This window comes from Vicugna pacos, unplaced genomic scaffold (assembly GCF_048564905.1).
Source record: "Vicugna pacos unplaced genomic scaffold, VicPac4 scaffold_19, whole genome shotgun sequence".
Taxonomy (NCBI): domain Eukaryota; kingdom Metazoa; phylum Chordata; class Mammalia; order Artiodactyla; family Camelidae; genus Vicugna; species Vicugna pacos.
This window is the reverse complement of record NW_027328740.1, coordinates 66,678,953-66,705,772: the sequence shown is the minus strand read 5'-3', so window position 1 is coordinate 66,705,772 and position 26,820 is coordinate 66,678,953. Positions and strand designations below refer to the sequence as shown.

At 48.5% G+C, this 26,820-nt stretch overlaps 2 long non-coding RNA genes across 2 annotated transcripts in view; one reads left to right on the top strand and one right to left on the bottom strand.

Annotated features, from left to right (window-relative positions):
* The window catches only part of LOC140693145 (uncharacterized), a 733,405-nt gene that overhangs the window by 74,989 nt on the left and 631,596 nt on the right, over positions 1-26,820 (bottom strand). The gene's annotated exons all lie outside the window — the stretch shown is intronic.
* Positions 4,800-8,813, top strand: LOC140693189 (uncharacterized). Its single transcript, XR_012068903.1, has 3 exons — positions 4,800-4,881; positions 8,116-8,202; positions 8,547-8,813. It is a non-coding gene; the product is annotated as an uncharacterized lncRNA (long non-coding RNA).

Here is a 26,820-nt window from a genome sequence, read left to right as displayed (position 1 = left end):
TGAGAGGGTGCAGAGCAGCCCCTGTGTTGGCGGGGCTAGGAATTTGGGGTATGGGTTGGGGATGGTGTGTGCCATGCTCTGTGGTCTCCCAAAGAACTCTCACCCCCAAGCAAAGGACCCTGCTCCCTCCACCCTTCACTGCATCCCCTGCCTTCCCCAGCACCACCTCCCCTGCCCCCGGAGTGTCCCATGACCTCTCCCCACACCAGGCACTGTCCCTGTTACAGGTATTTAGCTCCTGGTGGTTCCATCCCGAGGGTGGGGGCTGTATCTGACCAGTTAGGATGCCTGGAGCCTTTGTATGAAACCTCAGACCATAATGCAGGCATCCACAGAGGCCCCTCAAACAGGATTCCCTGCATGACCTCCCCACCACGCACCCACAGCGCAGCTGCCACACCGGGCCAAGCCTGCTGGAGGACCGCTGGTCCCTCTCCTCCTGTCCCTGATCAAGAGTGCACCGCCCACACTGCTGGGTATTTAGGGGGCCTTAGAAGAGCAGCTGGTATTTTCATGGGCAAATATTTGCTCTTTTGGGAAGATTTGAGTGCAAAGGGATGTAGGGTATGCTTTTTCTGTTGCCCTGGAACTGGTGACTAGGATGCAAACTTAAGTCAAAGCAGTTTTTAGAGAGAGCCACAAAATATCTAACCCAAAGATCACTGTTCCCCAACAAAGGCAACACCACCTGGCGGGTGGGGTGCTGGTCCCTCTTTCTGGAGGTTGGGGTTTGCACCCTCCAGCTGGGACAGAGCCCAAAACAGCTCTGAACACGCTCCAACAGGCTTTCCCACTACAAACTGCCTTTATTTTGAATCTGGCTGAAGGAACCAGCTGAGAAATCTGGGTAAATCTTCCTGGGTGTAACCATGCCTTTTGTGCTGAATGAAAGAGCGGCTCTCCACATGTAACAGCTTAGAACTGAATGTGTGTCGAAGCCTTCATGCATGTAGCATGTTGGGAACAGCGTTTCATGGTGAGGGGAACTATATAACTTAAATGTTTATGGGGAAGCCCTCACTCCAACAGGCTTTTTCTGTGCAAACTGCCTTTATTTCGAAATTGGCTCTTGCTGAGAAATCTTGGTAAGTGTTCCTAGGTGTAACCATGCCCATTATGCTGGATGAAAGAGCGGCTCTACACTTGTTCACATCTCAGAAATGAATGTGTGTTGAAGCCGTCATTCATGTAGCGTGATGGGAACACAGAGTTTCGTGGTGAGAACTATGTAAATAACATGTCTATGATGAAGCACTCGCTCGAACCGGGTATTCCAGTGCATACTGCCTTTATTTTGAAACTGGCTTCTCAGAAGCCTGTGGTCTCCAGTGCAGGTCTGTCTCCAAGCCCAGGGCCAGCATGGTGACTCTGCTCCCCCTGTCTATTCTGGAAGGTCTAGGTGTCCTCCATGGCCCTTCCACCATTGTTTTTTTGGAAACACCCCGAAGATGAAATGGGCCTGAGAAAAGGAGAGCTGGATGCCAGCAGCCACTGCCCAGTGTGTGGCTCCTGGGAGGGGCATCTCCTCTCCGTGGGCTCTGATCTACCCTCCCCTCTCCCCCACCCCCACCCCTCTCCTCCTGCATTTCCTGATTGATCCCTGGATAATGGTCCATACCAGGAATGACCTGGGAAAAGTTTTTTGAGTCTTTAAGGGGAAAAAAAAAAGAAATCTTTAGACAAGTTACTGAAAGTAACTTCCAGCTTTCCCGGGAAAGCCCTCTTTCCAATGTTTAAGGCTCGTTGACAGGATGCCAAATTGTTTTACCACTCACATCTAAGCAAGTGCTACCTCTCTCTCCAGCTCCCCGCAGCATCCACCTGTGGCAACTTGGGCACAAGAGGGCAAGAAAGCTCTTTCCCCTCGCCAGCGCCAGCGTGGCTTTGGAGTCAGTGGAGGCTGAGAGAAAGGGCCCCGCCCTGAGGTTTGGGGGGCCGCCAGCCACAGCCAGAGGAGCGGGGGTTTTCAGAGTTGCCCAGCAGGGAAACCAGGCAAGGCCGCCTGGCCCACGTCTTCCCTGCCCAGAGAGCCCCATGAACTGCTTTGGGCCACACTCCCTGTTTGAGCCCCCTGCAAAAAGGTACCACGGGAGCCACACCTGAGAAGGCAGAAGGACGGCCCTTTGGCCTGGAGTCCCAGCAGGTATGTCCTGAGAGTCCTGTGGCCACATACCTTCCTTGTCTCTCCAGGTCACTGAAGGGTCTGTGCTGGGCACCTTGGTGGTCAGGGACATGGGAACAACTCTAAACTCTGAAGAAGGACAGAGAGACTTTTCCTGGAAGCAAGGATTCCAGGGAGACGCCTTGCCCAGAACTGGGGGACTGTGTCCTGAGTAGACCCCTGGGAGGCAATGTGGGGCTGTGGGGTCCTCTTCAGAGAAGGGAACAGGTGTGCTTCCCGGGGGTGGGGTCCTGGAATGTCCTTGTGTAAGACTCATTTACAAACACCTCCCAGTCCGCCTAGGGGTGGCCCCAGAGGTGGGGGTAGAGGAGGAGAATGAAGGGTGCAGACTTAGGGCCCCCTGACCCACCCAGGGAGCCAAGGATCAGTGGGAACATCTTGGGAGTCTAGTGCAGGGGTAGAGGACGAGCACTAAGAACATGCCAAGTCATGCAATAAAGTGACCCGTGACCACGAGACACAGGTGGCAGTACACCAAAGGAGGGAGATAGAAATTTAGACCCAGGCTCTGAGAACCTTGAGAGGGACTGGAGGGTCCCAGGAGCCCTCAGGTACAGCTCTTCTAGGGGCACAGACATCCCAATACACACATTTCTCATGGATGCTTTTTGGGGTGCAGAGTGAGTTACCAGGATCCTGAACTTAGTATGGAATCCCACCCCCTGGTTCATCACGGTTCCTGGCAATAAAATGCTTTCATTTGTCCCTGGACATGCACAGGGGAGTTGACTGCTGTTGGGGTCACTGCAGGACTAGAATCTTCTGGTGTGTGCTCTGTGACCACAGAAACCCAGGGGGATTTCTCAACGGGAGAACCTGGAGACCATGCCTGCAAGGACCACCCTCATGGGATGGCCAAGGAGCCCGTGGTACTCAGGTCACCAAGTGACGAAGTTGTGAGGTTGCTTGGGGTAACCTGGGGGCATGTAGATTTCTGTGGCCAGCACGTGGGCCCAGCACTGCGGGATGGTCTGCACAAAGAGGGGCCTGCCCTCCTGATGATGGCTCTTAACACCTGCAGGGAAACTGCTCCCAGGGCTCTTGGAGGTCCATATTGAGAGTGTCCTGCCAGCCATGTGGAGTCACCTTCCCCTGATGCAGAGGCAGACCTCTCCCCCTTGAGGCCCAGGGGACACCTGGTTCAGGTCCCACCTGTGTGCCCTGGACACGCAGAGCCCCACAGCTCTGGCACAGCCTGGGGTGTGGTCGTGTCGAGGCAGGAAAGGCCCTGGGAAGGGGCTCACTCAGGGGTAGAGGCCACTCTGCAGGGATGCTGGACCTGGCAGTGATGCACTGCTTCAGAACTCCCCTGGGCTGGGTTTCCGAGCTGTGGGATGGAAGGGCCTCTCCTTCCTGCGGTGCAGTGGGGGGAACTAGATCCATCGTCAATGTCAGCCCTGAAAATGGAAGCTGCGCTACCTCCATTCCTGGAAAGAAAAATCAGGCCCCTCCAGCACAGGTGACTCAGAAATTCATTCAGCAATGTTCGGGGCCCCCAGTTTAGGCTTTGAATTAGAGCTGAGAGGCTCAGGAGACCAGATACCTGTCCGTGGCTCCAGGAGTAGGCTTTCTGTTGGGGAAAGGATCCTCACAAACACCTGTGTCTTTGTGGGACACTCCCCTCTGACCAGCTGGGAGGCAGGGTGCAGTTGTGGGAAATCGTGTTTCCATGAGCAGAGGGCCACCAAGTGGTGGGGTCACATGAGACTGTGAGAATGAGTCCCACAGCCTTTCTGGAATCAAAAAACTAGCAAATGTGAAAAAGTGCATAATTTGTTTTATTGAACAGGCTGCTTAAGAGTCCTTACCAAGGTTCAAGGACTCTGCATCCCTCCAGGACAATAGCCTCAAGAGAAGAATAGACAGAGCAGGAGGAGATCTGGGGTTTCTCCCAGGTATGAAGCAGGACAGGGATTTCTGCAGATTTGCAAGGAGTCCCCGACCACTGAGCACGGGGTTACAGCCCCACGTGACCCCTGTCGTGTGTGGCTTTGGCTCTGGGTCTGGCCTGATCATGTATTCTTCCAGCTGAGCTCCAGAAACTCAGAGTGTGGAATTAGAGGGGCAGCGTTTGGAAACTAGTGAGGAGGTGGAGTGTCCTTTATATTGAGTCCCTTCAGCCTAACCACCGTAGCTGAAGCCCAACAACCCCCCAGGCCCCCAGGGTGGTCATGGAGGGAGAGCAAGCCTGGCAGGCGAACTAGGGTCCCACTGCTGTGTCCCTCACTTGTCTTCGTTCCCTTTTACCACGGAAGGTGTGATTGTCTCCTGTCATGGTGGCCACCGCAGTGTCCCTCCCAGCAATCTCTCTTCTCCATCAGGTGGGGTTCCCATCACCGCTCAGCCTCCTCTCTGCATGGATGCTGAAGGACCAGGCCCACCTGAAGTTCTGAGCTTGAGCAATAAGGTGGAAACAAAGAAACCAATGGAAACAAAGGAGCAAGTGATTTTGGCAAAGCTCCCCACCACAGAGAAGCTGCCCTGAGTGGAAGGGAGAGTGTGGGCATGCCCGTTTGTTTCCTGTCTCCCAGTGTTCTTAGCTTTCTTATTGCAGACCTGCATGGTTACAACAAATTGATCTGCAAAACTGAAAATATTTACTCTCTCGCTTTTACAGAAAAGGCTGGCCAGCCTCTGGTCCCGGTACCAGGCAAGTAATTGGAGTTCCTTTCCAGTTTGGAAACATCGGACAGGCCCAGGTTTGCAAAAGTCTTTAAGAGTAGTTACAGATTTTTGCTTCTAAAATTCTTTATAGCTGTATGTACTTCTGAGATGTGGTTGTGCTGTGTAATTCTGAGCAGGGATTTTCTCAAACTCTTTCTCACTTCTTATACCAGACATTCCTAAATTCCAAGGGGAACTGCATATTAAGAAAGCCATGGAATTTAGGAAAAGGATACAGATCTCATTTCCTTTTAAGCATCGATGTACCTCCATCATGGCAGTATTGGTTATGCGTTATTGATAGGAGTACTAAATAGTAACCAGATTAATAGAAAATAGGGGATTTTAGGTACACAGGTTCATCTTTTCAACATTTTTTATAATATTTGCAGTTTAAGATGACCATTCCTGAGAAACAGGCAGCCTCTTAGAATGAAATAGCATTTCCTCTGAACCATACTTAATTTTTATTTCGTAGACAGCAGGAAGGGCAATCACACATCACACATTTGGGGACGTCAAAGAGAAAATGTAACTTTCTGGGAGCGCACTTCCCCGTCTCCCCCTGCTCTTTTCACTGTCCCATTCTCCCTGGAAATCTCTTTCTTATCTTCTTCTCATTGCTCCAGTAACTCTTTCTTCCTCCTCGTCCCTCAGCTGATAAGGTTACTTTTCTACTTTGAACAAGCAAACAAGCCAACAGAAGAGAAACTTCACAAGCAACTCCCAGCACATCCGCTCACCTACTGATGTCTGTGACCTCACTCTCGGTGCCCCACCTCTTATTACAAGTGGCATCGAAAGTCATTTCCTCCAAAAGTCCCCGGGGCCCCATCCCTCCCATCTTCTCTGGGTTGTCACTCCCAAAACCATCCTCTCTTTCACTGCCTCATCTATTTTGTTCTCCTGCTAGTTGGCACCATCAGTATATAAACGTCCATCTTCTTAAAAGAAACAAAGAGCTCTCCTTGACCCTAATTCACCCCCACCAATTGCCACCCTGTGTCTTTGCTGCAAATCTTTAAGGAGTTGTTTAAACTCACTGTCTGCATCTTCTCTTGAGCCATCCCCTTTTACACCCACTCTGGCTTTTCGCCTGATCCCTCACTCTATGGAAACTGCCCTGTCAAGGCCATCAGTGACCCCACATTGCTAAATATAGCGGTCAATTTTCAGTCCTCATCATGCGTGGACCCTCGGCAGCATTTGACCCAGCTCTTCCATCCCTCCTCCCCCGTGTTCCTGCTTCACTCAGACCCCAGCCCATCGCTCTGTCTGCTTTCTGCTTTTGGTCTACTGGCTGGTCCTTTGCCAATGTCTCCTCTTTTTTCCATACATATACTGTGGGTGTGCCCCAGGGTTGGTTCCTGTGCCTCTCATCTCTCTCTCTGCTATTCCTTTGATGGAAGCAACCCAGCCTTGGAAATTGGCATGCCATCAATTTCTCGATTTCTCCAAAATTCCCTGATTTGCCTTTCCGTCTGGACCTTTATCCCTGAGACTCACATTCTTTTTCTTTCATTCATCTTGCTTTCACATTCATACATATGTTCTACTATGTAATTACTTTTCCAAATTTTGTATCAGTAAATATATATATCATGTAAAATGCTCAAATCTGAATTACTTCCACTAAGATGCTTATTCTGCCTTAGAACCTTCCTTCATTTCTGTATTTCTGTGACTAAAGCGAATAGTATTTCTACAAGTCTCATAGTTAAACAGTGTGTTTGTTTGGGGCTATTATGTAACATGAAATAATGATACATCAACATTGTCCTTTTTCATTTATTTTTATGTAACACCGAGATGAGGTTTTTGCACTGAAGACTGGTTTTATTGAAATTTTACCTACGTTATGGACAGTCAGTTTATGTGAAAGCCCTCATTTCTCCACTTTTCTGGTATATTTTCCATTTGACTATATATAACATATACCTTGGCATGAAATAAAATTCCCATATCATTCACATAATGCAATTAATACATTTAAATTTTATTTTTTAAATGTTAAAAAGTAAAAGAAAACAAACTCCTCTACCTATTAGGCATTTCTCTGGCAATATGTAATTCACCCCTTAACCATGACATTGAAGAACTGAGCTGATACCAGCCCCTTTCCACCTGCTCAGCCCCACCTTGTCCCATCCCCTGTGGGTGGAGAGGACATCCCTCTCATTGTCCAGGTCCAGATGTTGGAAAAATGTTCCTTCTCTCTCTTTCTCTCTCACACACAGCAAATCCAGCTTGTTAGAAAATTCTTGATACTCTGTCTTCATTAAACACCTGCTCCCTGCTCCCCGCCCTCCTAAAAGCCACCTTCAGCCTTTCCTGGACACCAATAGCCTCCTGTTTCCATCTTTGCTTTCCTACAATCTCCCATCCACACAGAGTCATTGGGAGCCGGTAAAAGGATACATTGAAGGGGTGGGTGTAGCTCAGTGGTAGGGCACATGCTTAGCATGTATGAGATCCTGGGTTCAATCCCTAGCACCTTCATTAAAATAAATAAATTACCTCCCCCCAAAAAATACAAACACAAAAGCATAAGTTGGACTACATCACCCCTCCCCTCAAAACTCACTAAACGTGTCACCATGTCATTAGGAGCCAAAGTAGTCACATAGGCCTCAGGACACGGCGTGCTCTGCCTCTCTGCCCACACTCTCCCCCTCACTCTGGGGACCTCTGGCTCCGGCTTTTCCTTCTTCCTCCGGATCTATTCTGCTTCAAGTTCATTACTCCGTGAGATCTGCCAGGATTGCCTATTCCCTCCTGCCTGCCTCCCACCACATTGCCATCACCCGAGTTTGCTCATAGCACTCGTTTTTTTTTAATATTTCCAAGCTCTTTCTACCCCCAACATGCTGCCTGTTTCCTCTGCTAAAACTCTGAGCCCCCTGTGATGGGGAGTCATGTCTATTTTGTTGGCTGATAAAGCCCGAGAGCCTTGGGAACGGGTCTAGTTAGGAGATTCCCGTACGTAGTAGGAGCTTATACACATTTGCTGAATGAATGTAGATGCCCTGGTCCAATCCGATGGAGCACTTCGGTGTCCTGCTCAAAGAATAACTGTCCTTTCCACCTGAGAGGGGGTGACAAATTCTTTGGTGATCAAAGGCAAGATCTTTTTGCTTTATGCTGTTAAACTTAGTCGGGGAGACTGGGGGATCTTCATATATATTTTTAAATTTGGTTCACTCTGCAGTTGGTCTTTGGTCTCTGTATAATTTTGAGAAACTTTTTATGAGTGATCATTCTTCCATCAGATTGAACAGGGTCCAGGGGGAAGGACCAAGCCTGTCCCATCGGCAATCCTATGTGTCATGTCCTGGGACCCATTGGATGCTCAGCATGTAAGTGAACCGACAGGAGTGAGTGAAGAGATGGGAGCATCTCTTTATTGTGGTGGCTGCACTCTGTCCGATGCCTTGAGATTTGGGGAAGGGTTTACAAGTGTGGAGAGGGGAGGTCAGGTCCCCTGTGCTCTTCCTGAGTGCCCTGGCCTTACGCATTCCCCCAGCCCCCTCTGGGCAGCCAAGCCGAGGAGCTGGGCCACCGGGGGTTGTGCTGATCAATAATCCACCTTCACCCCAAGTACGGGGGTAGGTACAACTAGTTGTAGACTCTGGAGTCAGGTCCTTGGAGGAATTCCTCACCGAACTATGTTTTGGACCTTTCTTTTCTCTATAACCTCCAGCTGAAGAAGAAGATTGTCTTAGACACATGAAGGCTGAGGACGCCTACTGTCCCCTCGGAACCCAGGTGGGGCTGGGAATGTGCTGTTTGTACAGCCGGTGGGCTCGTGTTGCTTTGGGCATCCCTGTGCCTGAATTCCTGCAGTACACTCGGTGGTAAGGACGGGGGTGCCTGGCAGGGAGGGAAGCGGGTCTGGAGACTGCACAGCTGGGGAGACGTTAACCTGGGGTGAGCGGGAGCCTGCTGATGCATGGCATCTCGGGGCAGGGAACTCTCCACAATCAGAGGGGTTCCCACTCCCGCAGGGGCCCTTTGATCAGGGTGCTGGGCGGTCAGGGGACCGCAGGGGTCCCAGTGGGGATTAAGGTGCCTTCAGGCAATGGGAAGTGAGGGGCCCAGCGGCACTTAAATTAACTGTGCACCCAAACCCAGCCCCCATCTCTTTCAGCCCGTTTCTTTTTTTTTTTTTTACATTTTTATTGATTCATAATCATTTTACAGTGTTGTGTCAAATTCCAGTGTTCAGTACAATTCAGCCCGTTTCTTAATCTGCAAAACTGGAATGATAGTAACTATCCCGAGGGATGGTTGATGGGCTGGGACAGACTAGAGAGTTAGGAGCTGGAATTCCTTTGTCCCCTGATTGTTTTCCTTCTTTCTGACTATTTTCTCTCACAAGTTCAGTCTCTCTGTCTCTCGCTCTTTCACTTCTAACTTTCTCTCATGCTCTGGTTTCATTTGATTTCCAACCACCGCCCCTCCCCTCCGCCAATCCCCAGATGAGTGAACTTGATTTCTGTGTGTCAGTTTCAAATTCCCAGGAAAGATACTCTGTCTCCCTCTGGATCTGTTGTCCAACCCATCAGTTGTGGCCAGAGGAGCGAGTCCCTCTGGGACCAGCGGAGGTTCTCCGCCCAGCCCCCCAGCCACCACTGTGGGAGCACATAGCTCTCCGTGGAGGAGGTATTCGCTGTGACCTAGTGTCAATCAGTGTGAATTTATGTCTCCTCTTGCCCCACCTTCACCCTCCTAAATAAAGATGAAAATTAAACACTCCCGGGATTTGTGTCATGGAACTCTCAAGGTGGGGGGCCAAGGGGGCTGGAATCTCTGCTGCATTTAAGGGGCTACAGTGACTCCCCAACGTGAGCCTGCAAAGGGAACAGCACCGGCCCCACCCGGCACTTAAGGGGCAGAGTCTGCGTGATGTTGAGCCAGGCTTCTGACCACAGCTCAGGGGTCTGGTCTGACCAGTTAGCCTTTGAAACCAACCAGCTCTGGATTCCTCAATCCCTCCCTGTGGTTTTACCTGAACCACCAGCTTCTGTATCTCTGAAGACAGATGATGAGGATCCTTCACGTAAGCCATTCTCACAGCCCTGTGCAGGCCTCTGTGCTGCGCGGTCTGCCCGGCGAGCTGACCGAGGTTTATATTTTATTGATGTTAGAAATAGTCTGGTTTCCCGATGCACTGTTTCACTGAACAAGCAACAGAAGCCACTTCTCGCTGATAAAAACAAAAAAGGGACTAATGAAAAGATACTGGGAGGGTGTGTGGAGTGGCCAGGACCGGAGCCAACCCAGGGGCTGTAGGAGGTGTTAGGGAAGCCCCAGGCACCAGGCTGGGCGCGGTGCTACTGGGCCCCCTGCCACCCCAGAAGGGAACCCCCTCCACCCGACCCTCCATCTCACTCACTGCAGGTTCATGTCCCGGCAGGGCCAGGTCACACTGAAGCCACCAGCACACACCTCAGTGGGGGAGCTGGCCCCGTCTGAGCTGCGGGCGTGCCCGGTGTGGGGAGAGGCCCAGTTAGAGGAAGGCGGTTCCCCTACTGTTCCGAGTTAAGGTGCAAGTCAGTGCCCATCACTCAGGAGAGCCAGGCTGGACGGACCTCATTGTGGTGACTAGGCTGTCTGAGTTCACTTATTACTTTCTACGTTTGAAGGCCCTGGAGGGAGAAAAAGTGAAGGTTCTAGTACTTATTTTGTGTTTCCCACGTACCAGGTGTGGTAAGCAAGCCACTTCAGACAAGGCCCAGAGCAACCACGTAAATAGGCCACGGAGCAATTCGTGCAGTCAGGCCTCTGTGGTCCTGAAACCCGTGTCCCCATCGGCGCCGCAATTACCAGTGGAAACTGGGGGGATTTATGGGACTGCGGCTCCTGTAGGGGCTGGGATGTGTGTGTTTAAATCCACATCGTCAGAAACTCGGCTAGAACCACAGCCACTGATTGTCTGCATGGAGGCAGAGGAGGGGAGGCTTCCAGCCTCTGGTCCAGCTCGTGTGGAGCTCAGAAGTTGCTCCTTCTGTCTTGAAAACAACACCAGATCTGAGGGAGCTTCAATCCCACTGCGCTTCTTAGATCCCAGAAAACTGAGGGGAAAAGCTGCTCCCAAACCAGAGAGGCAGCCGGGCAGGCTTGGAGAGTCACAGCTCCCAAGGCCGAACCCGCTTTTGTAAGAACCCCGGGGGCAGGCAGATTGAACAGGTCCCTGAGGCCAGCGGGAGGCTCAGCGTGGGGAACTCTGAGTGTGACAACTCCAGGGGGCCAGTCAGAGGTGCCCCATGCTCTTTTTCATGCATTTTACATCCAGGACCGTACCCTGTTCTCAGAATGAAGATCAGAGGATAACTCCTCATGCTTCCTGCCTGGTAAGGAGAAAATAACTCTATTGAAATACACCCAGAACATTCTGTTCCATTGGGGGAAGTTGTTTTTTGTTTGTTTTTTTAATGAGAAATTATTTTACCAGAGCCTAACCAACCTGGGGGAAGGGAAATACCTTCTGTGTTACCCAAATTGGGTTGGGGGGAAAGAGACACACTTGAGGAGGTCACAGCTCAGGGCACAGACTCAATGAGAACTAATCACAGGACTACAGATGCTCCCCTCTGTCTCACCACCTCATCGCTTTACCTCCATGTCAATAGGGCCTCTGTGTAATAACAGGAGTAAAACTGAAAGAAGTAAATGTCTCAGGAGTGTCTAGGGAAAACCCAAAGACAGCGGGGAGATGAAAACAAGGACACACAGGTTGCCTTAGCCTCTCACACCAATAGCTGTAGTAAATTACACACAGCCCAGTCCCAGCAGATAAATAGAAAATCTCACAGAAGAAACTATTTATTTTGGTTCTCTTACCCAGGGCATCCCATGTTGCATCCTCGCCTTGTATTTAATGGAAGCAAGTCCATCTCAGAAGGGACATAACTGAACAGGAATGGCTTTCCAGACTCTGATGGGCAGAGAGAGCACCATCCTGGGTGAGAGCACGGTGAGGGGTGGGGTAGGGGCTGGGCTGCCTTCTTCCCCAAATAAGGAAACTTCCTGGGGCCAGCACAGTGGGAGGGAGGGCCATGGGGTGGAAGCAGCCAGACTTCTTCCTGAGAACTGATGGGATGCCTCCAAGGGATCATTCCGGTGCCAAAACTGGGCCCTGAGGGTGGGAGCCAGTCTGTCTGCCTCAGAGCCCAGGACTGAGGTGGGCGCACAGCTGGTCTTACTTGGCCGGATCCATTTCACTTCCGTGAAGTCCTGTGTAAAACATGAAGCGTGGATGGCCTGGTGAGTACAGCTCTGCCCTCAAGAAAGGCTTCAACTCCTCTCTTCCCGGAAAACAGCATCTCTGAGCCCGTCCTGGGTGACGTCACAGAGATCACCCTAGTGGCCCAGCCCAGTGGCAGGGAACATATACTTCCTGACAGGCAACCCCAGAGGTCCACTGATGCATCATGCACTGGCAAGGATATGAGTCCCTGCACGCTAGTGCAACAGCAGAGGCTCTGCCACAGGCCCAAGTGGTGGTGTGTAGGGGTGCAGGTTTGTAGGTGGTGCAAGGTGAAAGTTGTGCCAGGGGTGCACGGGCTGTGGAAGGTGCAGGCAGTTCAGGGGCGCAGAGAGTGCAGGGGTGTAGGGGTGCAGGGAGGTGCTCAGTCTCGTGGCCAGAATCAGAAGGCTGGTGCACATCCTCGCAGTCAGCCTGACCCCTGGAGGCGGGTGTGGTGCGTTTCGGGTGGCGGCGGCGGGAGGGGGCTGCCCAGGCAAGCCGGTTGTTTCCTTCTCTTCCCCGCAGCCAGGCCTGGAGGCGGCCTTGGCCGCAGGAGATTGCCCGGAAGTCGGACTCCAGGTGAGCTTGCTCCTGGGAGGTGGGGCGGTTCGGTCAGGGGCGGCAGAGGCAGCGGCAGAGGAGGGGAGTAGCCCTGCCCCTGGCGAGCTGGTGGGTTAGCTCCCGTCTCCCCGGGGGCCGGGCCTGGGAGCGACCTCTGCTGCCCCAGGTCGCCGGACACACCTGTCCCACCCAGCTTGCTGAGGAGGGGAGCGGGGCAGTGCAATTAGGGTGCGAGGGCGACGTGGGTAGGGGGCCCTCCGCCCGGGAGCCGGCAGTTTGCTCCGCTCCTCCCCGAGGCGTGGCCTGGGGGCGGCCTCTGCTGCCCGAGAAGCTGGACGCCCGTCTCCAGGTAAGCTTGCTGCTGGGGGGCGGGCGCGGTGCGCTCAGGGGACGGGTAAGCTGGCGCAAATAGTTTCTCTCTATGGCTTGTCTTTTCATTTGCTTAGTAGTGTTTTGAAGAGCTTTGAAGGGTCTTCGTTTTGATAAAGTTCACTATATCAGTTCCTTTTTAAAATAGATTATACTTTTGGTGTCATAGCAAAGAAATGTTTGCCAAACCCAAGGTCACAATGCTTAAGCCTATGCTTTTCCTCCTAGCTGTTTTATAGTTTTGGATTTCCTATTAAGATCTGTGATCCACTTTGAATTAATTTTTCTGTATTTTGTGAGGTATGGGTTAAAGTTCATTTTTCTCTTTTTGCATATGGATATCTAATTGTTCCAGCACGACTTGTTGAAAACATACTTTCTCCACTGCATCCTTACTGAGATTCAATTGTTCATCTAAGTGTTGGTTTAGTTCAGAACATTCTATTCTGTTCCATTATTCTATTTTCCTGTTTTACAACAATACCATACTTTCCGATTACTGTAGCTTTATTTTTAAATGTCTGAAAATCAGATAGTGTAAGTCTTCAAAATTTTTCTTGTTCACAGTTGTTTTGGATATCTGTGATTTTTTTTTGAAGTTTTATATGAATTTTAGAATTAGTTTTTAAATTCCTTACGTCCTGTTCTGCCAAATTTCCACCCGTGTCTTTGGTCATCTTCAAAGCTACATTTTCTGAAGAAGTTTCTCTAAATCCCAGGTGAAAAGAATTTTTCTTCTTCTGTGCTCCATGCACACTTCATAATATTTAATTGCATTTATTCATATTTAACTATATTTATTTGTCTGATCTTTCCTGCCATATAGTAAACCTGTCAAGATTAGAAATCTTGACTTGGTTCCCTCTGTCTGCTGAGAAAACTAGTTCTGTGCTTTGCAGGAGTGAGCCCTGCAGTAAGAGGTGTCTGCAGCACACATCCAGCTCATCGCTTGCATATTGTCAAGGAATCCTGCAGATTTAGAATTGTTTATTGTGTGTTATCTCCAAGACAGCTCAGTGTTTATTATTTCTATTGCTACTGCGGCATTTTCAAAGATAAGTGGGCTAATTATTTTCCAAATATCAAAACATGCTACAATTGACTTGTGATGCTACTTATGTGCTGATGTGCCTTAACCTTCTCAGTGTTCACAGGCTCCTTCACTCACGAAACTTTTGGTACGATGTCTTTGGCTACTTGAGCAGCACTATCTGAACTGTCTCCTGTATTTCCAGTGTCCCCTCGATCTTTCCTCCAGCCCTCCCTGGGGGACCAGTAGTTCTGCCCTCAAAAAGCCTGTTGTTTCTCAGGAAGAGTTTCCTGTGAATTATAATCATGTCCCTCTTGTGGGGACATTCAGTCCAGAGATTTGGCGGCAGGGGAAAATGTTTAGTCTGCTTTTGGTAGAGCCTAAACTGTTCCATAATTATTAGAAGCAAATCCAATGAGGAAACTGTGTTGGCATCTAACAAATCAGCATAAATGTCTGATGAGGAAGATCAGCTTCCCCATCCCAATCAGGCGTCATGTTGATGTGACACTCAGCTTGGCTAACGTGTTCTCCTGTGTGCAACGTAAGTTTGAAGACATTATTAATGGCTTTTTGTTTTTCTTCCCTAGTCTTTCCACATTCAGTGTGTCTGGTGAAATTATATGAATCCTACTTATTTGCAGCCCAGCACTAACCTTTTTTTTTTTTTTAAGAATCCCATTTTTAAAAGGCTAGTGGACAATTTGTTAGAAGATAGAAGTCCTCTTAGATTTTGGTCCTAAATTCAAATCTTGGTTAGTGGTGAATGAAAATTCCCCTTAAAATTTAAAATACAGTGATGTAAAGTTTTAAAAATAGTTAAATTTTAGTCGATTTCATTAAACACTATAGCAGTTATTTACCTTTAACCTGTTTCTGGGGAAATTTTGCAATTATTCCCTCTTTTCATTGATTGTCTCTTTATCAGAGTCCTTGAGAGGCCTCTGTCATCACTGTCAGTATCATCATCATCATCATCATGGAACAGATTCCTCTGGAAAATTCTAGGAAAATAAAGAGATGGATGGGGAGACACGTAGGTGAGTGTGTGCATATGCACTGAGAACAATCATTAGACGTTAGATGCACAATATCCATTCCATTTAGAGAAGAATGTGGTCATGAAATCCTGATGTGGTAAACGAAGGAAGCAGTGGGAACAGGATGGTCAATGGAAAGGAGGAGGAAGTGAGCAAAGCTGGGAGCATAGATCCTCTGTTAGGAGACCAGCACGTTGGTGTGAATGAAGGGACTGTGGTGGCAGAACAATATGTCCCCAACCCCCACAGGGAAGCCTCCTGTGACATGTTACTGTAGACATTAAAAAGGATGACAGGCATTTTAGGACAAAAATCTTAAAAAATCTTAGAGGATTTTCCTTCTAAATTGACTATTAGCCTTTTAAACCCATAATACGTTGTTAAAGATTAGTGCCAGGTTACAAATAAACAGGATTTGTATAATCTCACCAGATGTACTGAATGTGGAAAGACTAAGGAAGAAAAACAAAAAGGCGTTCACAATTGTCTTCAACCTTTAATTGCTCACGAGAGGAAATGTTACCCAAGGTGAGTGTCACAGCCACATACATAATGCCTAAGTGGGGTGGGACAAGGGGATCCTGAGATGAGGTGATACGGAGAGTAGCCTGGATTTTCCAAGTGGGCCCAGTGTAATCACAGGGGTCTTTACAAGCATAGGACATTTCCCATCTGAGTTTAGGATCAGAGGGAGGTGCAGCCATGGAGCGATGTTCAGAAAGGCTGCTGGCCATGAAGATGAAGGATGTCGTGGGGCACAAGCTAAGGAAGGTGGGTGACCGCTGGAAACTGAAAAAAAAAAACAAAAACAAGGAAATATTCTCTTCTAGATACTCTAGAAGGAAGGAACGCTGCTGGTACCTTGAATTTAGCCCAATGAGAACTGTGTTGGATCTCTGACCTCCACAGCCATAAGGTGATAAATCTGTGCTGGTTTAAGCTATTAAGCTTATGGAAATTTGTTACAGTGGTAATAGGAAAATAACATAGTGAGCTGTAGTGTAAGGGATTAAAGGTCTAGGATGGGGTGTGGAGAGGATTCTGACATTTACACCTAAAAAACAACCAGGTGCAGTGGGAAGGTGTTTTAAGGAAGACCTACCTGGCAGGGCTGTTAAGCAGACTGTTTGGAGTGAGGGGAGCATTGGAGTAGAGGAATCAATTAAATCTCTACCAGAAAAATAAGGAATGAAATCTAACAGGGCTTCAGTGTTAGTGGATGTAGGAATGGAAATGGGCAGAGAGATATAAACATTACTTTGAAATTAGCTACAGGTTTGATAACTGCATGTTGGGGAGAGTTAGCCGATGTGTGGACTGAATGTTTGCATCCCCTCAAAGTCCATATGTCGAAACCCCATCTCCCAGGGTGATGGTACTGGGAGGCGGGGCCTTAGGGAGGTGATTTGTAGGATAAAATGAGGTCAAGAGTGTAGAGCCCTCATGAATGGGATTAGGGCACTTATAAGGGGCCCCAGAGTGCTTGCTTCTTTCAGCTCTCCACCCCATGAAGATAGTGGGAAGACAGCCATCTTCAAGCCATGGAGGCAATCCTCTCCCAGATACCTTGATCTTGAATGTCTCAGCCTCCAAAACTTGAGGAATATGCTGGTTGTTTAAGCCTCTGACCCATGGTAATTTTTTACAGCATCCCAGACTGACTAAGACAGTGGAGAATGACTCCGGGTGTGAAACTGATTGCCTGGAGAATGCTGAAACCCAGGGAGGTGGGCAGCACAGACGTTAAATCACTTAATCCTGCCAGCACAGTAGGAGATAGAGTCTACATATTCCTCACCATTAAAAGGTTAGGAAAAAGAGGCACAAATAAGTAAAATAACAACAACAACAACAACAATAATAATAAAAATTTCTCCAAGATTCACACAGAACCCCCCAGAGGCAGAGTGAGAATTTGTACTCAGGCAGGCTGGCCCCGGAGACCCTGCTCATAACTACTAAATCAAGTGGCCTGGTTTATGTGGATCTTTTTTTTTCAACTGTGATATGAGGGTACTGTGTCCAGTAACTTATAACTTCAAAATACCTCAGTATAAGGGAATCATTATTCACGGGCGTTACAAACCACAGAAAGCAAGACATACAAAAATAACCTGTTAGGGCAAGAAAACCACTGTTTCTAAACATCATACGTGCTGAGTCTTTGCTGTAAAATGTTTATTTATAATTCTGCCTGGCTAAAGAATAACTTCATAATTCTGCATGTGGCTGCTTGCTCACATGTTGGACAGCACGGGCCTAGAGAACTTAAATGACTTGCTGAGCCTCACCCAGGAAGCTCATGGTGGGATCATATCTACAATCTGGGACTTTTCCTTATCCAGCAAGTCCTTCATGGAGGCTTAGAAGCTTCTCCTTTGGTGCCCAGCTGTCTATCCATGCTTATGACATCTTGTCAGGTGTCCCAGCCTGCTCCTGTATGTCAGCCAGTACACACTTCTGGTCTTTTCTGACCATGTAATATCTCTTAGCAATTTTGGTGACATCAGTTCTTATCTGGAAGGGTAGTGGCTAGAGATGTAAATGTGTCCACAAGGGCAGACTGACAGATTTTTCATAAACATAGCAGGAGTGGTCAAGAAAAGAAAATGTCAGGAACAAAGATCAGCAGGAGCAAGTCATTTAATATACCAAATTAATACTTTCAATGTTTGGTTGTGTTACTGAGTCCAATCTCATTCTGCTCACTGCAAGACAGGCCAATAAATTGGAAGACCATGTTTTGTGGCAAGAAATAGCGCCTTTAATTGGAAAGTCAGATGACTGAGGAGATGGCAGAGTAATTGTCCTGGAAAACCATCTTCCCCTAGTCACAATTCAGGCTCCTTTTATATTAAAAAGGGGAAGGGGTTGTGCTTGGTTGTTGCAAATATCTTGGTGTAGGAATCCTTTGTTGTTGCAGCTGTCCACCTGGGTCAGATCCCTGTAAACCTCCGACAAAACAAATGTTATTTTCTGTTCTGCAACATGTTATCTTTATAAGAATGGAAAAGTGTTAATATCCTTAAAGGTCAAAGCCTTAAGAATAGGTTCTCCTGTGTATTTCTGACTTTAGGCAACATTGTTTTATAAAAGGTGCAGAACCAACAAGACTAAGCCTCGGAAACAGAGCACAGGGTTAAAGTCAAAGGAACAGATCTAAAACGGAGTCTGATTTGTTGTTTGCTATTATCGTGGCAGAAGTCACTTGAGGATTTAAATCCTTTTAGGTTAAAAATAAGTAAAACTTTAAACGAATTAACATACATAGGTTGAAGTGTGCATAAAATATTTGGAAAAGCTTAGAGGGCTTGACCAGGGAGGTGAAATTTGAGCTTCTGGCCTTGAGGGGCCAAAGAAGGGCAAGGAGGCAGGACTGGCGCCTCCTTTGGAGTGCCCTTGAAGGTAAAGCTTTTTCTCTTCATCTCTGCTACTCCACTCCCCCTTCTCCCTCTAGATCTCTCACTTCTCCTTCCTCCTCCTTCGTCCATCTCTCTCCCTCCAATTTTCGCTTCCTCTCCTACTCCTCCCATCTTCTCCCCCTCCTGTCTTCCCCCTCCCTCGATTCCCCAGTGTATCTCGCGGAACCCAGAGCCCAGAGCGGATCGCTGGCCCTCCCGATCATGCCCACGGTTGGATGCCAGCTGGACAGCGCGTCCGAAGCTCCAGCTCCGAGCCAGGGATCAGCCCTGGCTGCTCGGGTCTGTCGCCCGGTAGGCCTTTGGTTCCTGCCCCGGGTCGGGGCCTCCGGCTGTGGAAATGGAAGTTCGGGGGCTCTGGGGAAGGGGATCCGCGTGTCACAGCCTGCAAGGGCTCGAGTCAGCGAGTGTCCAGCTGAGGGGCTCGCGCCAGCCCCCTCTGCCTGCGCCACCTGCCCTGGCCCCCAGGCCACACCTGTCCAGGGCCGGGCACGCACCTGCCGGGGACATGGCCACCCCCGTCCACACCGCGGCCCGCACCTGCCACCTCTCGCCCCAGACGGGCTCCCCTCAGTCCGCGGCCGGCGCCCGCTTCCGCTCTCCCGCCACGAGTCCCCTCCCCCCGGGCTTCCTCTCCTGGGCCGCCGGCCTGTCCCCGCCCCTGGGCGGGCTGTGTCCCGGGCCGGCGGGGTCTGCGGAGCCGGGCGAGGGGGGGGACAGTGGCTGGGACTGGCCTCCGAGCGGGGCTGCAACCCGCGGCCCCCCCCCCGCTTTCCCTGCCCCGCCACCCCTAGACTGCAGTCCTCTCCCTTTACCTGTCCCCGAGGTCCAGCTTAGTTGCGTGGACGCTGTTCCCTGGGGCTGAGATCCTCTGGCTGTAAAGCCCCGCTTCTCCTGCCAGAGACTTGGGAAAAGAAAGCGCCAACTCAGAACATGCTTCTATCTCCTCCCTCACTGTTTCTCCCCCAGGTAAATACCCTTAATACTTTTTCTGGTGTTAGGATGGTGGTGCTTGTTGATGTCACTTGTTTTTATAGTGAGCGTGATCACAGTGTTGAAAGCAGGGCTCGGTTCACTTAAAAATGAGCTGAGGAGTAGGGGCAGGGCTATACTTAATATGTTTGAGTTGTTATGCACGAGCTAAGGCCCCCACCCAGGTGGAGAATGGTAACTTCAGGCTGAGAACGAGATTCCTGGAACACGGCCCTATTACCTACCACCACCTAGTCAGAAGAATGTCACACACCTGGAAGCCCTCAAGCCTCATTTTGCCTATTAAAAACTTTACCCTAATAAAAAAAAAAAATTCACCTCAAAAACCATCAGAGAGTTCAGGGTTTTTGAGCACAAGCCACTGTTCTCCTTGTTTGGCCCTGCAGTAAAAACTTTCTCTACTCAAAAAAAAGAGATGTGGGCATGAGGCTGTGACTTTCTCCATCCTCCCCTCTCCCAGGGTGAAACATGTGACCATCGATTTTAAAAAGATATAGTCCTAAACTAGTCCAGCCCAACTAGTGTGTGTTAACAGGAGCAGAACATCAGAGGCAATTTGGAGACCCAGGAACATTGCAGTCCTAAAGATCTCCTGGCAAATTTTTGTTTGGTTTTTTTTTGTTTGTTTTTCTAAAATTGTGGGGCAGACTAGTAATATAGATGGGAAAATAGTGGTCCAGAAATATTTTTTCATAGAACAGCCTTATTGCGATATTGTTCACACACCATGAAGTCCATCCATTTAAATGGTACAATTCAGCGGCTTTTAGCATATTCACAGTGGTGCAACCATTATTATTCCTGAACGTTTTCATCACTTCAGAAAGAACAGTGGAAATGAATGTTCTACCCACCCCTCCCCAGTGGTGGTTCTAAAGAAGTTTCCTGGCTGTTCCTGACCTTAAATTAACTTGTTACATTCCATAAAAAGTCTGGTAGGAATTCTAATCAGAATTGCATTGAATCTATATATCAGAACAGGAAGAATTAATGTCTTTATGGCGTTAACTTTTTCTACACATAAATGTATCTGGGACCCTATCTTTTCATCTGTCCAGAGCCTGGCCTATGGAAAGTCTTCACTAATTTGTTGGGTTTGTGAATAATGAGATTAAATATAACATTTGTTGCAACTGTAGCTTTTCACGAAAGAGAAAAGAACCTCAGTGAAGCCAAGTGACTCTCTGATGGTCAGAAAGAGTGACAGCCATTGCTGGAGTGATCGAGTAGACTTGGTGCTTGCAACCATTGTTCTCCACCGCCTACAGCTAAGGGGATTACAGTGTTCTTTTATTTATTTATTTATTTTTAAAATTATTATTTTTTATTAAAGTGTAATCAGTTTACAATGTTAGTTTCAGGCATACAGCAGAGATTCAGTTATATATATGCATATGTACATGTATATTTTTCAGATTGTTTTCACTACATCTCATTACAAGAAATTTAATATAGTTCCCTGTGCTATACAGTAGGTCCTTGTCATTTATTTATTTTATATATAGTAATGTGTATCTGATCATACTAAACTCCTAAACTGTCCCTCCCCCTTTCCCACTTGCTAACCACAGTTTGCTATGTCCATGAGTATTTCTAGCAACATCCTTTTTACTAGTAATATATGCTGGTTGGCTGCCTTCATTTTCAGTAATTCCATCTTCTCTGTGGGCGTTTTTCTTCTGGTGGGCCTGCATGTGGTTTGCACACGTGTTCATAGAGATCTGTATTTGGGAGAACTCCAGGCCTTGTGTAGTGCCTGGCACGGAGCTCCCGCTGAGCTCATGCTTGAACTGGCAAAAACCATATAAAAGTTGGAATTTCCACTGTGGTTGAGACTTCCAGGTTTCTATAACCTGTTTAGCCCACCTTAATATTGGCGGCTCCCATACTGCATAATTTGGTGGAACTTCATGGTACGACGGTGTAGAGAGAGGGCTTGTATGCTTCTTCTCTTTCCTTTTTCTAACACTCATTCTCCTGGGCCTCCCACATCCTTCCCCAGTAGTGCCCAGGGCTGGCTTGGTGCTGCGCTGAGGCAAGATTTGTAAATAAGGCCCTTTCCTCATCTCTTCTGAGCCTCCGTTTCCTTCTCTGCACAATGAGGGCTTAGACTAGATAAGTGCTTTTTGGTTTCTTATAAACCTATGTCTCCTTTTGAGAAACAGAGAACTCAAATCTCTGCTCCAACCCTAATTCTTCAGATTTTGATACGTCCTCCAAGGGGTGACACAGCTCTTTGTTGAAAGTTAATGTGACTTTGGTTCTTTCCAGGTAGCACAGAAAAGACTTAAGAGATTTATTGCAGGGAGGGGGCAGGAGGGGGCAGTATGTCACACTTTCTAGTGTGAGAACTGAAGCAGGGGCTTGGATTTAAATACAGCCTCTGATGTGGCCTCTCTCTCATCTTGAACAATGTGATAAACCTCTCTTTTCCTCTGTTTCTTCATGTGTCAAGTTGGAGTGATATTATTTTAGGCTTTTTTGAAACAATATACACATAAGACATTTGTGTCTCAGTAGAAACCTGACCTGTTAGAGAATCAGGGGTTTCTTAAAAAAAAAAAAAAATCTTGTCCATAGCACTCTGTCTATGTGTAATTTGAATTTCCTGGAGTGTGTGGGTTGAGACTAAAGTCCATCATAGGAAAGGTGGCCCCTGGGACTGTGTGCCCCAGATGGCCCCCTCCTCCCCAGTCCTCTTCCTCTCAGTCCAGGATGAAGTTCCTGCCATTAAAATTACACAGAGTTCTTGTGGATATGGCTTTTAATTTTATTGTTTCACTGGGGAATGCTGCTGTCATTATTTCCGTGGTCAGGTTTTGGTGACCTGAAGGCTATGCAATAGGGGGTTCCTAGTTAAGAAAAAGAAAACAAAGTTACAAATACAAAATTAGACCTAGGGTGGTGGCAGGGGCTATTGAAAGTGGGGACGATTAGCTTTGTTAGCTTCAGGTGCAGTGGCCTCTGGCCATGAGGACCCATCCTTGTGCTCTGGAGTTGGAGGGACCAGTGGGTTCAGTGGGAATGTTTACTGAGTGTATCTCATGGGCTGTGCATTGTCCTATTTGTACTGTGTGTTCCTTATTTAAGACAGTGAGCTCATTTAATCTCAATAGCCTCTTTAAAAAATTAGACTTTTTATTTTGAGACGTAATGAAGATTCCCATGCAGTTGTAAGAGCTGATACGGAGACAGCCTATGTACTCTTTGCCCAATTTTCCTTAACGTTTCCATCTTGCAAGGTTGGGGTACAATTCATTATTTACTCACTAACCCTTTGAGATTTGTGTTATTACTCCCATTTCTATTCATGATTAAACTGGGGTTTAGCGAAGCACACAGGCCATCCCAGGTCACCCACATGGTTAGTGTAGAGTCGGGTGGGACAAGTGCTTGGGATTTCCAGACAGTACCATTATGATTGTGGCAGGGAGCAGCATTCATTTGCTTGTTTATTCATTCATTCAACAAACATTTATTGAGTACACTCTGTGGGTCAGATGCTTTCATTCGGTTACCTAATTCTTCAGCAGTACTAAGAATCAGCTAATGTTTTCTTTTTTCATCTGTGAAAATTAACTCTCAGAGGTCATAAAACCTCCCAAAGGAAATACAGCTCATAAAGGAAGGATTAGTAAATTTGTACATCCCCCCTTTTTATGTAGGTGGTACCCTAGGCATTTTGCATTTGCAATCTGCCTTGATCTAGATATATTCTTGTAAGGCAAGGTTGTTTTGTTTTGTTTTGCCTTGTTTTGTTTTGTTTTGTTTTTAATTGAAGTACAGTCAAGTTTACAATGTTGTGTTAATTGCAATGTTTTATCTTTTTAATTTTTAATTAATTTTTATGGGGTAATTAAGTTTATTTTTTGTTTCTTTTTTAAATGAGATACTGGGGATTGAACCCAGGACCTCATGCATGCTAAGTATGTGCTCAATCCCTGGACTGTACCCTCCTCCCCAGGGCGAGTTTTCTTATCCATTATTTTGCAGCGTAGGAGATCAAGTAAATTGGAGTTGAAATCCAGATCTTTCGATCCCACTGTGGTTCTTTTCATTATATTCTGCTGAGGGGTGTGGAAGCAGTTCCTTTTTTCATTCATTCATTCAACATTTTTGAACATCAGGGCCTAGCTAGATGTTGGAAACAGAAAACAAGAAATGACCCTTTTCTGCAGGGGCTGGAAGCCTAGACCAAGAGCAGGATAATATGATCCTAGCTACGGTAGCCATGTGCAGACTCTGAGGACAGGCTGTACCCCCGGCTTTGCTTGGGCTTCCCTTGCCTTCTGGCTGCTACACACAGGTCACCGCTTCCCAGAGGGGCCTGCAGCCCACAGCACAGCGTGTACCTCAGTCTCCTCTCCCCTCTTGGCAGGGCCTGCAACATGAGCATCCCTGACTATGTGCAGTGTGCTGAGGACCATGAGACTCTCCCCATGGTGGTCCAGCACGTGGGGATCATCTTGGAGGAGAATATCTTATGCATCTATAAACAGATCTCCTCAGTGAGGCAGGACAGGTTTGGCGGCTACCAGCAGTCATTCTCTATCCACTACAGGTACCACTACCCACACAAGAACGAGTGGGGAGACTTCCAGACCCACCAAAGGGTCATGGGCCTCGTCACCATCACTGACCGCTTGGCCAAGGACTGGCTGCAGATCGAGGAGCTCTCTGTGCAGAGGAGCTGTGTGGCAACACGCAGGACGATTTGTGGCTCTTCGTCTTTGTGCTGAAGAGCGAGCTTGCTGAACAGCTGCACACTGATTTGGCCTTGTACCCCAGCTACGAGGACTGTGGGACGGTGGAGAAGAGGATCAAGGACTTCATCGAGTCGCTCTTCATCGTGCTCGAGTCCGAGCACCTGGACAGGGCCACCAACAATTTTAGGGACAAGATCCCCCTCCTCTACATCCCATTTGAGAAAAGGGACTTGGTGGGGCTGGACACAGACAGCAGGTAAGCCTACGTGGAGTCCCGGCCGCCCTGGCTGTGTGCCTGGTTTGCTTTCCTACCTCCAGAAAGGGATCAGCAAGAAGGGGAGCTGTCTTGCAGCCAAGGGGGGAGGGAGATGCAGTCTGACGGTTTTCAAAGTTTTAAAAATGAATTCATCTTTAGTTCAGAGAGATCCATTTAGGGTTAGTTTGGATACTTACTCCCCCTTTCCAACCAAGACCCCTGGTGGGACCCCTGGAGTTGCTGTCCAATAGGGTAGCCACAGCCAAAGAGGCTGGGAGTGCTGGGGAGGAGGCTGGTCTAGACTAAGATGTGTAGAAGTTCAAATGGACATCAGACACTGAGACTTGTCTAGAAAAAAGAATGTAAACTATCTTGATAATTACTATATTTACTATATGTCAAAATGATAGTATGATACATATTACATTAAATTAGATCTGTTCTTAGAATCACTTTGAAGAATTTGTTTTTCTACTTTTTTAAATGTGGCAACTGGAAAACTTTCTTTGTGTGACTCTCATTGCATTCCCGTTGTCCTGGGACAGTCTTGTCCATCTGATGTATAGATGAGGGGCTGAATCCCGAGACGCAGCAGATCGAGGCACTAGCGGAGCTGGGGCTGGAGCCCGTGTCTCCTGCCTCCCAGGCTGTTCTTCCCGCCCGACAGCCACCATGCCAGCTTCGGACAACAGAAACACCGCCAGGGATTTCCGAAGAAGCTCCGTACGCAGGGGAAGGCTTGTCACGGAGTATGGGACAGAGTATGGAAAGGTTCATCCTCACTTTGTCCCTGTGATTAGGTCAGTGACCCCACTTTGCCCCGGAATTGCAGACGAGCTCTTCTGGGCCATCTGCCCCCCTCCACCACCCTCTGCTCTGCTTCCCTGTGTGGCCATGGTGCCGTCCCTCGGGCAGAAGAGGGAGAGATGCCTTTGCTGAGAGGTGGTCCCCCTTTGCTGCGGAGAGCGAGGGAAGCTGTGTCCCCCGGCCTCGGGCCTCGGGCACTGAGTCTGCTCTCCCTGCGCTGGAAAGCACGCAAGGCGGTCTCATAGGTGACGGTTGGTGGTCCTGGCACATGCTACTGGGCCCGCTATGGAGTCGAGGCTCCGTAATTCTTGGACTTATCTAAGGTCAGACCATACTTTCTCGGTTTTGGTAAGTTAGAGAAGACACCAGAGAACTGACAAAAAGAATGTCCCGGCCAGACCTGTGAGTGAAAGGCACAGGGGACCCGAGTCCCACCTGCGTGTGGTGCCTGGCGGGCTCTGGATGAATTTTCAGTTCCTCCCCGGACATGCCTCTGTGGCTTAAGGAAATGGCGAGACATGTTGTGGCCATGATGTGTACTTGTCCTCGCAGGGCTCTGTGATCTACACACCTAAGCCCCCTTCTGCTCCTTGGAGATGAGGTGTCACTTTTAGGGTCCTGGGCACTGCTGAGGGCACAGATGCCAGCACCAGGCCACTACCAGCCTGGCTCTGTTCACTTCACCTGTCACCTCCTGCTGAGCCCCCAGGCGTTAGGTGAGAGAGGTACATTGGTGACGTACTAAGGTGGGGCTACACGTGCGCACAGTGCTGCAGCATCAGCAGGGCCACCTTCTACCCCTGGACAGACTGGTGGGTGAGCGGTGGAATCCTGGAGCCCTGCTCCAGCCCCCTGGCCTCCTCTTTTGTCATAGGAGGCACTGGTGACATACTTACTCAGCAACTGCTTGGCTATGAGTCTGCAGACCCACCGGAGATTGCCAGCTTGTTTTTACTTTTTGAAGTCTGTCTTCGGGATTTGGCGGAGGAGCTAGTTTCAGGACAGTGTGCTTAGTGCATAGTGATTGACACTGTCACCATTGTTTACCCAGAACCTCGTCTACCAGGCACAGCTCTGGGCATCAAAATACAGCAGCACATTAAACCTCCCTCCTGTTGGATCTGTCTATTCTGGTACCAGAAGCGCTAAGCCAGCATCTGAACGTCAGTGACATAACGCAGCCAGTGAGCTCTGATCAAACACGTTCTCCTACCATAATTTTACTCCATTATTGCTTTTATTCCATAGTCACCCAACTTTTAAAACAATGCTTTGGTGCAGGAGCAGAGCCTAATTCTCTCCTGCTACTCTTGGTGGGAGTGAGTAAAACTGTCCAGCTTGAAATGCGACCAAGTTTTCTAGATCAAAAGCTGTCTAGGCGCATGTAGGTGGAGTTTTGGTTTGGGGCACTGACGATGTTGGGCTCCCCACTACAGTGTCGCTCCCCTCAGGCCCCTGGCTTCCCCGCAGCAGGAGGTGAGGGTGGGTCTCACTGTCCCCACGTCTCTGGCCTCATCAAACTCATGTAAATTCTTATATTCATG